The sequence below is a fragment of the Oncorhynchus masou genome, chromosome 11 (genome assembly GCF_036934945.1).
Source record: "Oncorhynchus masou masou isolate Uvic2021 chromosome 11, UVic_Omas_1.1, whole genome shotgun sequence".
NCBI lineage: Eukaryota > Metazoa > Chordata > Actinopteri > Salmoniformes > Salmonidae > Oncorhynchus > Oncorhynchus masou.
In genome coordinates, this window is record NC_088222.1 from 9,713,816 (window position 1) to 9,728,613 (window position 14,798).

A 14,798-nucleotide genomic window follows, 5' to 3' on the forward strand; every position below is an offset into this window, starting at 1 on the left:
TCTCTGAACCAATGAACTTGTAGGTCTGACACGACCAGGATAAACACTAGCCTCCAATAGTCTCTCTGAACCAATTTGTTTTCATTAGGTCTGAACACGACCCAGGATAAACACTAGCCTCCAATAGTCTCTCTGATAAGGCTTGTTTTATTAGGTCTGAACACGTCAGGATAAACACTAGCCTTAGTCTCTCTGAACCAATAAGACTTGTTTTCATTAGGTCTGAACACGACCCAGGATAAACACTAGCCTCAATTTCTCTGAACCAATAAGACTTGTTTTCATTAGGTCTGAACCGACCCAGGATAAACACTTATGCCTCCAGTCTCTCTGAACCAATCTTGTTTTCATTAGGTCTGACCCAGGATAAACACTAGCCTCCAATAGTCTCTGACTTGTTTTCATTAGGTCTGAACACGACCCAGGATAAACACTAGCCTCCAATAGTCTCTCTGTAAGGCTTGTTTTCATTAAATATGAACAACCCAGGATACTAGCCTCCAATAGTCTCTCTGAACCAATAAGACTTGTTTTCATTAGGTCTGAAGTGGACCCAGGATAAACACTAGCCTCCAATAGTCTCTCTGAACCAATAAGACTTGTTTTCATTAGGTCTGAACACGACCCAGGATAAACACTAGCCTTCAATAGTCTCTCTGGACTTGTTTTCATTAGGTCTGAACACGACCCAGGATAAAACCTCTGTACTGTAGGCCTGGACAATAGCATAAACACAGCCTCCAATAGTCTCTTAACCAACTTGTTTTCATTAGGTATGAACATGACCCAGGGTAGCCTTAGTGGTTAGACGGCTTGTTTTCATTAGGTCTGGACTAGGATAACACTGCCTCCAATAGTCTCTCTGAACAAATATGGCTTGTTTTCATAGGTATGAACATGACCCAGGATAAACACTAGCCTGTAGTCTTCTGAACCAATAAGACTTGTTTTCATTAGGTCTGAACACGACCCAGGATAAACACTAGCCTCCAATAGTCTCTCTGAACCAATACGACTTGTTTTCATTAGGTCTGAACACGACCCAGGATAAACACTAGCCTTCAATAGTCTCTCTGAACCAATGACTTGTTTTCATTAGGTCTGAACACGACCCAGGATAAACCCAGCCTTCAATAGTCTCTCTGAACCAATAAGACTTGTTTTCATTTCTGAACACGACCCATGATAAACACTAGCCTCCATTAGTCTCTCTGAACCAATAAGACGTAAAGGTCTAACAGGATAAACACTAGTAAGGCTTGTTTTCATTAGGTTCAAACACGACCCAGGATAAACACTAGCCTCCAATAGTCTCTGAACCAATAAGACTTGTTTTCATTAGGCCTGAACACGACCCAGCATAAACACTAGCCTCCAATAGTCTCTTAACCAATGAGGCTTGTTTTCATTAGGTATGAACATGACCCAGGATAAACACTAGCCTCCAATAGTCTCTCTGAACCAATACGGCTTGTTTTCATTAGGTCTGAACACGACCCAGGATAAACACTAGCCTCCAATAGTCTCTCTGAACAAATATGGCTTGTTTTCATTAGGTCTGAACACGACCCAGGATAAACACTAGCCTCCAGTAGTCTCTCTGAACCAATAAGACTTGTTTTCATTAGGTCTGAACACGACCCAGGATAAACACTAGCCTCCAATAGTCTCTCTGAACCAATAAGACTTGTTTTCATTAGGTCTGAACACGACCCAGGATAAACACTAGCCTCCAATAGTCTCTCTGAACCAATAAGACTTGTTTTCATTAGGTCTGAACACGACCCAGGATAAACACTAGCCTCCAATAGTCTCTCTGAACCAATAAGACTTGTTTTCATTAGGTCTGAACACGACCCAGGATAAACACTAGCCTCCAATAGTCTCTCTGAACCAATAAGACTTGTTTTCATTAGGTCTGAACACGACCCAGGATAAACACTAGCCTCCAATAGTCTCTCTGAACCAATACGACTTGTTTTCATTAGGTCTGAACACGACCCAGGATAAACACTAGCCTCCAATAGTCTCTCTGAACCAATAAGGCTTGTTTTCATTAGGTCTGAACACGACCCAGGATAAACACTAGCCTCCAATAGTCTCTCTGAACCAATAAGACTTGTTTTCATTAGGTCTGAACACGACCCAGGATAAACACTAGCCTCCAATAGTCTCTCTGAACCAATAAGACTTGTTTTCATTAGGTCTGAACACGACCCAGGATAAACACTAGCCTCCAATAGTCTCTCTGAACCAATAAGACTTGTTTTCATTAGGTCTGAACACGACCCAGGATAAACTGAGCCTCCAATAGTCTCTCTGAACCAAAAGGCTTGTTTTCATTAGGATGAACACGACCCAGGATAAACACTAGCCTCCAATAGTCTCTCTGAACCAATAAGACTTGTTTTCATTAGGTCTGAACACGACCCAGGATAAACACTAGCCTCCAATAGTCTCTCTGAACCAATAAGGCTTGTTTTCATTAGGTCTGAACACGACCCAGGATAAACACTAGCCTCCAATAGTCTCTCTGAACCAATACGACTTGTTTTCATTAGGTCTGAACACGACCCAGGATAAACACTAGCCTCCAATAGTCTCTCTGAACCAATAAGGCTTGTTTTCATTAGGTCTGAACACGACCCAGGATAAACACTAGCCTCCAATAGTCTCTCTGAACCAATAAGACTTGTTTTCATTAGGTCTGAACACGACCCAGGATAAACACTAGCCTCCAATAGTCTCTCTGAACCAATAAGACTTGTTTTCATTAGGCCTGAACACGACCCATGATAAACACTAGCCTCCATTAGTCTCTCTGAACCAATAAGACTTGTTTTCATTAGGTCTGAACACGACCCAGGATAAACACTAGCCTCCAATAGTCTCTCTGAACCAAAAGGCTTGTTTTCATTAGGTATGAACACGACCCAGGATAAACACTAGCCTCCAAAAGTCTCTCTGAACCAATAAGACTTGTTTTCATTAGGTCTGAACACGACCCAGACAGGCCTCCAATAGTCTCTCTGCTTGATTAGGAGAACAGACCCAGGATAAACACTGCCTCCAATGTCTCTCTGAACCAATAAGAGATTAGGTCTGAAGGACCCAGGATAAACACTAGCCTCCAATAGTCTCTGAACCAATGAGGCTTGTTTGACAGACAGACCCAGGAATAGAGTCTCTCTGACAATAAGACTTGAGGTCTGAAGACCCAGGGAGGAATAGTCTCTCTGAACCAGACAGACTGTTTTCATTAGAAGTCTGAACACGAGGATAAACACTAGCCTCCAATAGTCTCTCTGAACCAATAAGGCTTGTTTTCATTAGGTCTGACAGACCCAGGATAAACACTAGCCAATAGTCTCTCTGAACCAGACTTGTTTTCATTGAGAGACCCAGGAGAGTCTCTCTGATGGAGGGAATACGACCCAGGATAAAGACTAGACAGACTGAGAGAAGGAGAGTGGAGGAATAGAGACTGACAGACTGAGAGAAGGAGAGATGGAGGAATAAGACTTGTTTTCATTAGACAGACAGACTGAGTCTCTCTGAACCAAGAAGACTTGTTTTCAGAGGAGGAATAGGATAAAGACTGACAATAGAACCAATAAGACTTGAATAGGACTGAAGACCCAGGATAAACATAGAATAGTCTCTCTGAACCAATAAGAGACTGACAGACTGAGAGAAGGAGAGATGGAGGAATAGAGACTGACAGACTGAGAGAAGGAGACTTGATGGGGAATAGAGACCAGGACAGACTGAGAGAAGGAGGCTTGTTTTCAGGGAGGAATAGAGACTGACAGATGAGAGAATTAGGTCTGAGAGATAAACACTAGGAGGAATAGGACTGACAGACAGATGAGCCTCCAATAGAACCAATAAGACTTGATTAGGTCTGAACACGACCCAGGATACACTAGCCTCCAATAGTCTCTCTGAACCAATAAGACTTGTTTTCATTAGGTCTGACGACCCAGGATAAACACAGCCTTCAACAGACTGACCAAGAAGCTTGAGGATGGAGGAATACGACCCAGGATAAACACTAGAGTCTCTCTGACAGACTGAGAGAACCCGACCCAGGGAGAGCCTCCAATAGGAGGAATAGAGACTGACAGACTGAGAGAAGGAGAGTTTTCATTAGGAGGAATAGAGACTAGACAGACAGACTGAGAGAAGGAGAGATGGAGGATAAACACTAGCCTCAATAGACCAATAAGACTTGAGGTAGAACACGACCCAGGATAAACACTAGAGTCTCTCTGAACCAATAAGACTTGTTTTCATTAGACGACCCAGGATAAACACTAGCCTGGAGGAATAGACTTGTTTTCATTACTGACAGACCCAGGATAAAGAGAAGGAGACTTGTTTTCATTAGGAGGAATAGACCCAGGATAAACACTAGACAGACTGAGCAGAAGGAGAGACCTGGAGGAATAGAGACTTTGACAGACTGAGAGAAGGAGAGAGGTTGGAGACAGAATAGAGACTGACAGACAGACTGACTGAGAGAAGGAGAGACTGAGAGGAGAGAACAGACTGACAGACTGAGAGAGAGAGGGAGGAATAGAGACAGACAGACTGAGAGAAGGAGAGATGGAGGAATAGAGACTGACAGACTGAGAGAAGGAGAGATGGAGGAATAGAGACAGACAGACTGAGAGAAGGAGAGAGGGAGGAATAGAGACAGACAGACTGAGAGAAGGAGAGAGGGAGGAATAGAGACTGACAGACTGAGAGAAGGAGAGATGGAGGAATAGAGACTGACAGACTGAGAGAATGAGAGATGGAGGAATAGAGACTGACAGACTGAGAGAAGGAGAGATGGAGGAATAGAGACTGACAGACTGAGAGAAGGAGAGATGGAGGAATAGAGACTGACAGACTGAGAGAAGGAGAGATGGAGGAATAGAGACTGACAGACAGACTGAGAGAAGGAGAGAGGGAGGAATAGAGACAGACAGACTGAGAGAAGGAGAGATGGAGGAATAGAGACAGACAGACAGACTGAGAGAAGGAGAGATGGAGGAATAGAGACTGACAGACTGAGAGAAGGAGAGAGGGAGGAATAGAGACAGACAGACTGAGAGAAGGAGAGATGGAGGAATAGAGACTGACAGACAGACTGAGAGAAGGAGAGAGGGAGGAATAGAGACAGACAGACTGAGAGAAGGAGAGATGGAGGAATAGAGACTGACAGACTGAGAGAAGGAGAGATGGAGGAATAGAGACAGACAGACTGAGAGAAGGAGAGATGGAGGAATAGAGAGGAATGACAGACAGACTGAGAGAAGGAGAGAGGGAGGAATAGAGACAGACAGACTGAGAGAAGGAGAGATGGAGGAATAGAGACAGACAGACTGAGAGAAGGAGAGATGGAGGAATAGAGACTGACAGACTGAGAGAAGGAGAGAGGGAGGAATAGAGACTGACAGACTGAGAGAAGGAGAGAGGGAGGAATAGAGACTGACAGACAGACTGAGAGAAGGAGAGAGGGAGGAATAGAGACTGACAGACTGAGAGAAGGAGAGAGGGAGGAATAGAGAGACAGACAGACTGAGAGAAGGAGAGATGGAGGAATAGAGACTGACAGACTGAGAGAAGGAGAGGGAGGAATAGAGACAGACAGACTGAGAGAAGGAGAGACTGGAGGAATAGAGACAGACAGACTGAGAGAAGGAGACAGACAGATGGAGGAATAGAGACAGACAGACTGAGAGAAGGAGAGAGGGAGGAATAGAGACTGACAGACTGAGAGAAGGAGAGATGGAGGAATAGAGACTGACAGACAGACTGAGAGAAGGAGATGGAGGAATAGAGACAGACAGACTGAGAGAAGGAGAGATGGAGGAATAGAGACAGACAGACTGAGAGAAGGAGAGATGGAGGAATAGAGACAGACAGACTGAGAGAAGGAGAGATGGAGGAATAGAGACAGACAGACTGAGAGAAGGAGAGATGGAGGAATAGAGACAGACAGACTGAGAGAAGGAGAGAGGGAGGAATAGAGACAGACAGACTGAGAGAAGGAGAGGGAGGAATAGAGACACAGACTGAGAGAAGGAGAGAGGAGAGGAATAGAGACTGACAGACTGAGAGAAGGAGAGATGGAGGAATAGAGACAGACAGACTGAGAGAAGGAGAGATGGAGGAATAGAGAGACAGACTGAGAGAAGGAGAGATGGAGGAATGACAGACAGACTGAGAGAAGGAGAGATGGAGGAATAGAGACAGACAGACTGAGAGAAGGAGAGATGGAGGAATAGAGACTGACTGAGAGAAGGAGAGAGGGAGGAATAGAGACAGACAGACTGAGAGAAGGAGAGATGGAGGAATAGAGACTGACAGACTGAGAGAAGGAGAGATGGAGGAATAGAGACTGACAGACAGACTGAGAGAAGGAGAGATGGAGGAATAGAGACTGACAGACTGAGAGAAGGAGAGATGGAGGAATAGAGACTGACAGACTGAGAGAAGGAGAGAGGGAGGAATAGAGACTGACAGACTGAGAGAAGGAGAGAGGGAGGAATAGAGACTGACAGACTGAGAGAAGGAGAGAGGGAGGAATAGAGACTGACAGACTGAGAGAAGGAGAGATGGAGGAATGACAGACAGACTGAGAGAACTGAGAGAATGGAGGAATAGAGACTGACAGACTGAGAGAAGGAGAGATGGAGGAATAGAGACTGACAGACAGACTGAGAGAAGGAGAGAGGGAGGAATAGAGACAGACAGACTGAGAGAAGGAGAGATGGAGGAATAGACTGACAGACAGACTGAGAGAAGGAGGAATGGAGACTGACAGACTGAGAGAAGGTGAGAGGGAGGAATAGAGACAGAAAGACTGAGAAATGGAGAGATGGAGGAATAGAGACTGACAGACTGAGAGAAGGAGAGAGGGAGGAATAGAGACTGACAGACTGAGAGAAGGAGAGATGGAGGAATAGAGACAGACAGACTGAGAGAAGGAGAGATGGAGGAATAGAGACTGACAGACTGAGAGAAGGAGAGATGGAGGAATAGAGACTGACAGACTGAGAGAAGGAGAGATGGAGGAATAGACTGACAGACTGACTGAGAGATGGAGGAATAGAGACAGACAGACTGACTGATGGAGAATAGAGACAGACAGACTGACTGAGAGAGAGAGGAATAGAGACAGACAGACAGACTGACTGAGAGAAGGAGAGAGGGAGGGATAGAGACAAACAGACTGAGAGAAGGAGAGATAGGGATAGAGACTGACAGACAGACTGAGAGAAGGAGAGAGAGAGGGATACAGACAGACAGACAGACTGAGAGAAGGAGAGAGAGAGGGATAGAGACAGACAGACAGACTGAGAGAAGGAGAGATAGGGATAGAGACTGACAGACAGACTGAGAGAGAGAGGAATAGAGACAGACAGACTGACTGAGAGAAGGATAGAGAGAGTGAGAGGAGAGAGACAGACAGATATGGATAGAGAGACTGACTGACAGAAGGATAGAGACTCACTGACTGACTGAGAGAAGGATAGAGAGAGTGAGAGGAGAGAGACAGACAGATATGGATAGAGAGACTGACTGACAGAAGGATAGAGACTCACTGACTGACTGAGAGACAGAGTGAGAGGAGAGAGACAGACAGACTGACTGACTGAAAGAGAGGATAGAGAGAGAGGTGAGAAGAGAGAAGGATAGAGAGAGTGAGAGGAGAGACAGACAGATATGGATAGAGAGACTGACTGACAGAAGGATAGAGTGAGAGGAGTATAGAGAGAGAGGTGAGAAGAGAGAAGGATAGAGGTAAGAAGAGAGAAGGATAGAGAGAGAGGTGAGAAGAGAGAAGGATAGAGAGAGAGTTAAGAGAGAAGGATAGAGAGATAGGTGAGAAGAGAGAAGGATAGAGAGAGAGGTGAGAAGAGAGAAGGATAGAGAGAGAGGTGAGAAGAGAGAAGGATAGAGAGAGAGTTAAGAGAGAAGGATAGAGAGATAGGTGAGAAGAGAGAAGGATAGAGAGAGAGGTGAGAAGAGAGAAGGATAGAGAGAGAGGTGAGAAGAGAGAAGGATAGAGAGAGTGAGAGGAGAGACAGACAGATATGGATAGAGAGACTGACTGACAGAAGGATAGAGTGAGAGGAGAGGAGTATAGAGAGAGAGAGGTGAGAAGAGAGAAGGATAGAGGTAAGAAGAGAGAAGGATAGAGAGAGAGAGGTGAGAAGAGAGAAGGATGATGTGTCATCTATAGATTAGTGTGGCCAGCAGGGAACACACACCCACTGGCAATATACAAATACATTATACATTTACAAGTTTTCTAATTGTTTGAATGCCAGAAGAGGATGAGAGAGAGGGTGACACAAGGGAAGATTTGATCAGCCCGGCTTAACATCCCTTGACTGTACCAATGTGAACCTTCAATACCTTGAAGCAACTCTTTTAAATATTGATATTTCATGATATTTCATTTTTTTTAAACGGATGTATTATTTAGGCAAGAAGAGTTGCTAATTGGCAGTAAGCTACAGCGGCACAACCTTCGTGACACGGTGGAGATTGGGTCTCTGAAGTTATTAACTGTCGCTGATGTATGATTGAAAAGGTTGTCTTTTTTTCACTGTTGACTGACTGTGACACTGCTTTGATTTGAAAGCCCAGACTTAACTGTAGCTATGAATAATTCAAGCTTGGGCTTGGAGGGGGGGACTCACTCTAACAGCATAAAGGATTATGACAGACTGTGGTTCCATGGATGGCCACTGGGTGACAGTGTTGCTATTGCTCTCGGGTTCACTGCTGTGTCACGAAGCAAGGTTTGAGCTGGGGAAAAACAGTGGCTTGACAATCCAGAGCTCCAGCTTTCCACTGCAGCTCAGATCATGACTGTGTGAACGTGTGGGTTTGATCAGCCAGGGGAATAGCCTGGTATATATGTCACAGAGAGTACAGAGCATACAATATCCTCTGTTCTGAACTCTAGCTTTGAATCTGTAACAGCTAGGCCCTCTGCCTGCCTTTTACAGCCTCACATTCTCTCTCTCTCTCTTCACCTCTCACATTCTCTCTATTCTCGCCCTTTCATTCTCTCTCTCTCTCTTCTACTCTATTCTCCCCCTCTCATTCTCTCTATTCTCCCTCTCTCATCTCTATTCTCCCTCTTTCATTCTCTCTCTCTCTCTCATGCTCTCTGTTCTCCCCCTCATTCTCCCTCTTTCGTTATCTCTCTCCATCTTAATTCTTCTCTATATCCCCCTCTCATTCTCTCTCTCTATCTTCCTCTCTCATTCTCCCCCTTTCATTATCTCTATCTTCCTCTCTCTCTCTCATTCTCTCTATTCTCCCCCCTCATTAATTATCTCTGTCTCACTCACACCCCTCCCTGTTGAGTTAAAAATGCAGGTGAGTGACAGGCCCACTGAACTCTGATTCTTCCGTTTCACCCTGCCAGTTCATTTCATATTGACAAATGAGATCCTCGTAATGGGGCAGCCTTTTCACAATAATGGGTTTGCTTTATTGATATTATGTTCCTATAAAATGTGTACTTTGTTCAGTAGAAATAATTGTCTGCAATGACGCAAAACCCAACATGAGATTTATCAACAATGCTAGTTTGTTGCCATTTGATTGTGTGTGTAGTTGGATAAATCTCAATTGTGTGTAGGTGGCCTGGGGAGCACGTATAGGTATTGTAAATCATTTTGAAGATGTTGGAAGTGGTTTTGTCCAGGCAAATCAGAATATGCAACACATAACACAGGCATTACTAGGATCCATGGTTTATCAGTCATGAAGAGATGAAAGGCAGCAGTGGTTGGCAGACAGTTATGAAACATCTTGTGATATCTGATCCGGTATCAAGACTGTTTCTCTCTAAACGTCTGGGTAGAGATGAGCCTCTTCATCAACCCCGAAAGCATGACTCCACACTCTCATTATTCATTCACAATCCACACAGCTAACAGAATCAGGAGATACAGTGAATCTTTTTAATTCAGTTTATTCGTCAGGTTTTACCCTTCCTGCTAGTGGAACAGATGGTGGGAGCTCTACTGCTTGGGGAGAGAGGGGAGAGGAGGAGAGAGGGGAGAGGGGGAGAGGAGGAGAGAGGAGGGGAGATGAGGAGAGGAGAGAGGAGAAGAGGGGAGAGGAGAGGAGGAGAGAGAGGGAGGAGAGAGAGGGGAGAGGAGGAGAGAGGGGAGAGAAGGGGGAAGAGGAGGAGAGAGAGGGAGGAGAGAGAGGGGAGAGGAGGGGAGAGGAGGGGAGAGAAGGGGGAAGAGGAGGAGAGAGGGGAGAGAAGGGGGAAGAGGAGGAGAGAGAGGGAGGAGAGAGAGGGGAGAGGAGGGGAGAGAAGGGGGAAGAGGAGGAGAGGAGGAGAGAGGAGGGGAGAGGAGAGGGAGGGAGAGAGGGAGGAGAGAGAGGGGAGAGGGATGAGAGGGGAGAGAAGGGGGAAGAGGAGGAGAGAGAGGGAGGAGAGAGAGGGGAGAGGAGGGGAGAGAAGGGGGAAGAGGAGGAGAGGAGGGGAGAGGAGGAGAGAGGGGAGAGAAGGGGGAAGAGGAGGAGAGAGAGGGAGGGGAGAGAAGGGGGAAGAGGAGGAGAGGAGGAGAGAGGAGGGGAGAGGAGAAGAGGGAAGAGGAGGAGGAGAGAAGGGAGGTGAGGGAAGAGAGGATAGCACATCCACAGATCAGCATTAATTCCTTCTCACTTCTCTCTTCTCTGCCTCTCTCCCCTCTCCTCTCTCTCTGGGAGTCCCTCCCTCTTCTCACTCTCTCAGTACGCTACCAGGTTAACCCTCTCAACCTCTTAATAAGGATTTCTCAGGGTCATTAGAATTCTTCAAGAGTCTATCTTCACCTACTCTTCAATAGTTCACTGGTTCCATAGGAGAGGGTTCAATCCCCGTAGTGACCACCAACTAAAAATGGATACGCTCACTGTACCGAGTAGCTTTGAATAAATGTGTCTGCTCAGTGGCAGTGTGAGTGGATGACACAGTAGGTAAAGTATAATTTAGTGTAGGAAGACAGGACAAGTAATCTGGTTGGATCCATAAAAATTACTTCAGCACGGCAGTGACCTTGAGGTGACCACCTACCACACACACACACACACACACACACACCCTCCTCGACTGGCCCTCCTCTTCTGCTTCTACCGTCGCCGGCCTCTTCTCCTCCAATCAAATTGCAGCATCTTCATGTTGTGGCACACCATTGGCTGTGTCCGTGTGTCTCTGTGGCTGTGTCCCCTAGCCGCAGCCAGCCAGCCAACCAGCCAGAGTGTGGGCGGGGGTGTTGAAGTTGCTGAAGTGTAACAGGTCTGTCAGGGAGAAAGTGACGTCTAATCATGACAGGGAATCTGAACAACACCCAACCGTGTGTGTATGTGTGTGGCACTGATCAACACTCACACAGAGACCAGGCTCAGGTTGAGGCAGATTCTATATGAAATTGAAGGCATCAATCCTAGTCAATGAGAGCTCTCTCTCTTCTCTCTTTCTTGATCTCTTATCCTCTTCAGGCTCAGCTGATATATGGCGCCTGTCTCTCTAGGTCTCAGACCTGGGTTTATTTACTATTTGTAATGATTTAAAATACTGTATCTGCGCTTGATTGAACTTGTCTGTTGCAATGGAATCAATGGAAAAGTACAGGTACTCCAGACAGGCTAAAGAAACACAAAGTATTGGAAAGATTTGAAAAAGGTATTTGAACCCAGGTGTGCTCCTCTCTCTATCTAGACCTGTGTGTTGATATGACAATGTAATTCAAAGTAGTATCTTGCCTTACCTCACCCAGAACCAGAGTGGTTCTAGGAATCTTGCCTTACTCAGAACCAGAGTGGATCTAGGAGAGGTATCTTGCCTTATCTCTCCTAGACCCACTCTGGTTCTGAGTATCTTGCCTTACCTCTCCTAGACCCACTCTGGTTCTGAGTATCTCGCCTTACCTCTCCTAGACCCACTCTGGTTCTGAGTATCTTGCCTTGAGCTCCCCTAGATCCATCCGTCCCTCCCTCTACACCCCCCCCCTCCTCTTCACCTCCCCTCTCATCCCCCCACTCTCCACCTCCCTCTCTCCCTACCTCCCCTCTCCACCTCCCTCTCTCCCTACCTCCCCTCTCCACCTCCCCCCCATTCTCCACCTCCCTCTCTCCCTACCTCCCCTCTCCCTACCTCCCCTCTCCACCTCCCCCTCCCACCCCCCCATTCTCCACCTCCCCTCTCTCCACCTCCCTCTCTCCCTACCTTCCTTCTCCACCTCCCCCTCCCACCCCCCATTCTCCACCTCCCTCTCTCCCTACCTCCCCTCTCTCCACCTCTCTCTCTCCCTACCTCCCCTCTCTCCACCTCCCTCTCTCCCTACCTCCCTCTCTCCCTACCTCCCCTCTCTCCACCTCCCTCTCTCCCTACCTCCCCTCTCTCCACCTCCCTCTCTCCCAACCTCCCCTCTCTCCACCTCCCTCTCTCCCTACCTCCCCACTCTCCACGTCCCTCTCTCCCTACCTCCCCTCTCCAGGCAATTCTCATATGATGTCCTTTGATAGAGACAACAGGGTTTGAGATGCTGATATGCCTCATCACATACAGTATATTAGTACTGAGGCAGTAGACAGAGATGACCTACAGTATCTGTGAATTTCTGGGCCTAAAACTGAGACCATGCACCACTACACCAGGGCTGTGTCCCAAATAGCAGCCTATTAATACCTTATGTGGTACCCTATGTAGTCCCTATGGGTCGTGGATGAAAGTAGTGCACTATGTAGAGAATAGGGTTCCATTTGGGACACAGTCCAAGGTTTTTTTTGTTTAGTGGAGAAGACCGTATTACCAGAGCTTTCAATGATGTTGTTGGCGGGGTTTTTTTGGGGGGGGGGGGATTTTTAGCAATGAAAAAGGTTTATTGATTTTCTCTCCACTCACAGCAACTAGTGTCAAATTAAATGTGGTGGTTTTCTGATGAACTCACCAGTTTAGACCAGTTCAGTTTAGACCAGTTCAGTTTAGACCAATACAGTGTTTCTCTATTTGTCACTCCTGCCAAACTTCAAAGGTGTGTGTGTGTGTGTGTGTGTGTGTGTGTGTGTGTGTGTGTGTGTGTGTGTGTGTGTGTGTGTGTGTGTGTGTGTGTGTGTATATGGTTTTACTTTCCTTGTGGAGACCAGAAGTCCTAAAAAGCCAACTGGGGACATTTCACCGGTCCCCACAAGGAAAAGGCTGTTTCAGTCTTAGGGGTTAGGTTGAGTAGAGGGTGAGCTGCAGCATTAGGTCTCTATGGATCCAAAATCCATCTGTGCCTTGGGCCTCACTATGGTAATAAATAGGGCCTGGAGCAACCAGCCCAGCGCCGTCTCTCTCTCAAGCTCATCTCACAGGAGCATCAATTGCCAAACAGAGTGTCTGGGAAAAATCTTTCTTCCTTCCTAAAAATCAGTCATCATTGGAGCTGGGCTGCAGACTAGAGTTGTGTGTCTCTGTGGATCCAGAATCTATCTGTGTTCAGCCTGGCTGTGATGGTTATGAATGTGTAGCTCCGGGCCTGTGGATCCATCCGTGCTTCTTGCCTCGCTGTGGTAGAATAGAATATAAGCCTCAGAGAGACTCGGTCTCACAGGAACGCCCATCCCATCTCCCAGCAGCCCCATGACTCATAGTCTCCTCCTCCTCTTTTATGTTGGGACTGCCAGACAGAGGAGAAGACGAAAAGTCTAAGGATTATAGGTCTGGATTTAACTGCTCTTGTGTGGTCTAATTTGGTCTAACAACACTGTCTGTTAGATGGCTTGATTGTTATCAGTAGTGAAAGACACATTCAGAAAAGGGGATGTCTAGACTGTGTAGTTCTAAAAAAAAAATTAAGACCTTTGGAGCACCAAGGGTTGGCTACAATGGAATCTTGATTTCCTGCTTGAATTCTCCGAGTGAATATGAGTGTTAAGAACTGTGGTAAAGCTAGAATGGCCACAGTAGAAACACTAATTTGCCATCCTTCCACTCTGTAATGGTTAAATAAACACACGTTCTACAGTAGTTGTGTTCGCCACAAGCAGTTATAGTTGTTTATCTGAAGTGCTTTTTCTGAGTGGTATGATGCTATTGTTCGTTTAACCTATTCTATTCAATTTGACAGATCAGTGTGATGTTTTTTATTTATTTGAATGAAAGCTTCTTAATTGCTTTCAACACCTCATGCGCGTTCCCATTGTATAGTGGTGGGTGCACTGTAGCGGTGGCAGCCTATCAGAAGAGTTGGGGGCATGGCTTTCAGTTTGTTATTTTTGGCCACCCGTGAGAGTGAATGTCATTCCAGGTAACGTGAGATGGTCACCATTTGGTTACAATATCGTAACCAGTTAATGTGAAAGTATTATGTAAAGGTGTTTGGAATCATTATTTCATGTTATGGAACCAACTTAATACTGTATCTTGCGTTGCTAGTAAAACCCAATTGAAGAAATTTGGATAGATAATTCCAAACAGAAAAACTTTTTATATATATATATATATATATATATATATATATATATATATATATATATAATATTATTATTATTATTATTATTTCTGTTAGTATTGATGTTATTTATTGTTAAACCAAAAGGAAAAAGTAAGTTGAGTGTTGAATGAAATAGGATGCAACTTGAAATATAGGTTAATCAAATAACAGTTGGCATTGAATCATATATTTGGTTCCAACAGAGAAAGCCTAACTAATTTACTTGTAACCAGTTGACACAATGTTTTTATTAGGTTGATCCATAGTCATCTTTTATTAGGCTGATCTAAAGATGCATGTTTTATTAGG